The sequence below is a fragment of the Lynx rufus genome, unplaced genomic scaffold (assembly GCF_022079265.1).
Source record: "Lynx rufus isolate CCGP_SWC_20201006 ecotype Redwood Valley unplaced genomic scaffold, mLynRuf1.p SCAF_1, whole genome shotgun sequence".
Classification (NCBI taxonomy): Eukaryota; Metazoa; Chordata; class Mammalia; order Carnivora; family Felidae; genus Lynx; species Lynx rufus.
In genome coordinates, this window is record NW_025814823.1 from 37,260,032 (window position 1) to 37,262,456 (window position 2,425).

Consider the following 2,425-nt stretch of genomic DNA (forward strand, 5'->3'; position numbering starts at 1 on the left):
TTTGAGGCCACATTCTGGATTTTGAAAGATGGCTGGGACCAATGCAGATAAACTACCAAGTCCATTTCACCTCCTAGTCCGCCAAAGTACGTAGCGAGAAAGTACAGAAAGTACATAGCGACAGGAGTTACTTGGTGCTTAATTTACTTGATATGAACAAGTTTCCCTTTTGAAATGACTTCAATATGTATCAAACCACATTAAACATGCCTACTTTAAGACAGAATTTTTTTTCTGTCCTGCGTTTTAATTGGAAGGTATGTAATCAAACAAAGAAAGGTCCTTGAAGAAATCTGAAGTAAATAACAGTGTGATACCATCAATTTCTTAGAAATAATGTACAACCTGTGATTACTTTTTTAATCTCAGCAGTGCCAAATTCCATACATAATAACCTCTCAGCCATAGTGCAGTTCATAGAAATCAATCAAATCAATCAAATGAAAAGTAGATTCAATACAAAAATCTGAATGGAATTGCTTAAAATAAAAGCATCAAGCTTTTAAAAAATGCATTTTCAAATAATCCACATTCCTACTTTTGCTACTTGTAGTGGAGACAATTTTAACAAAGAAATTCTCCATGAATTCAAGTTCCCCAATGTATTTTTAAATCAAAAATGAAAATGTTTGTGGAATACAACAAAAAAAAATCATTTTAAAATAAATATGAAGAGAATGAGAGTCCCCACTTACTTTTCTGCCTCCTCAAATAACCTTGTCCCTATTTGGAAAGGTCCTTTGGTTTTGGTTTTGTTTACGATTCCTGGCCTTAAAGTCTATGCAGACAAATGAAGTCAAATTTACTTTTTATTTTTTAAAATTTTTTCCTTGGAGCATTATTGGCACACAATGTTACATTAGTTTTAGGTATACAGCCTAGCGATTCAGCATCTCTGTACCTTATGCTGTTCTCACCACAAGCGTCGCTACAATCTGTCACCTTACAACACTATTCTAATATTACTATTACAATATCATTGACTATATTCCCTATGCTGTGCTTTTTATTTCCATGATTTACACAGCGTTGCTTTTGTGTTTACATTTTTAAGGGTTCCAGCCATAATTGGTCATACTGGTGGGGTCTTTGTGAAACTCAACAAAGAATCAACATTCCAGAGACATTTCCAAGAGCACATTTGATAAGAACCTGTAATGAAAAGTCTGCCACTTGCTCTGCCTATGTGGTAACCTCATTCTCCTTCCCTTCCGCTCTGACCTGCCTTGTCAGTATCCTATTCCTACCTACCAAGTACAGGGAACTTGCCTTTGCCGCTGTCAACAATGGTCTGAAGCAAGAACAAGTCAATATCTGTCATGGGTGCCATCTTCTACTGTTCCCAAAGTCACAGACACTCCATAATCGGAGCTGTGCTGGATGCTGTGCCTGGGATGGAAGAATAGCTCTTACATTGGGTCACCTGCTTGTCCCTAGAGTTTCACAATCTTTTTATAGAAAAGAGTTCACTTAGCCTCTCTATATGCTCCACAACGTGACAGTGCCTTATGAAAACAAAATATTATCACAATTTGGTACTGACCCCTCTAATCAGATGATGATTAAATCCAGAACAAGGAACTCAAATCCAGTTCCAAGTGCAAGCTGAGTAGAATATGGATGTCCAGCCCCCTCTTCTACCACTTTCTCATCTTCTCCAGTGGTCCTTATAAAAACAAGTGTTCACGCATAGTGATATACACAAATAGATAATATGAAGGAGGAGTGTCCACATGCACAGTATGTAGCACCATACTCTGGCTATAGCTAGAGAAAATAGCATGTTATGCATATAAAAAGAAACTTCTTTGTATACTTAACTGAAAACCTTAATAGCCTAACAAAGCAGGTGACTGTCTTCCAGAAAGAGTAGTCCTTGATCAAGCATGTGGTCAATATATCCTATAAATAACTATACTACCATATTCTATTGCTATGAAGTAGTAAATAATTACCTATAATTCTCCTTACTTGTTTATTAGACTGAGGAATCAAGGATTTCTCATGACTGTCTCACCAGGAGAAGGAATGATTTCTGCAGAGGACCCAGATAGTTTTTTTGTACCATTCTATTTTATCACAGATCTAGTTGCTATCCTTTGTAATTGTAGGTTTTTAAAGTTAATGAGAGTTTATAATGTCTGAAACTGCTTCTTATGGCAGAGGGTTTGGGAAAGACCATCAACTCTCTCTTATATGAGATGAAAAAAACAAGTCAGCTGAGAAAGTACTGGCACAACTAACCAAAACAGCTGTGGAAACCAGAACATGGAACTCAGGATCAGAAGAGAAGACAAAAGCTGGAAGCAATGGAGAGCATTTCTAGGCCAAGACAGAAAATTAAACTCATTGTCTATTTCCTAGCTGTATTTTTTTAAATTATTTAACATTTATTTATTTTGGAGAGACAGAGAGACAGAGCGCT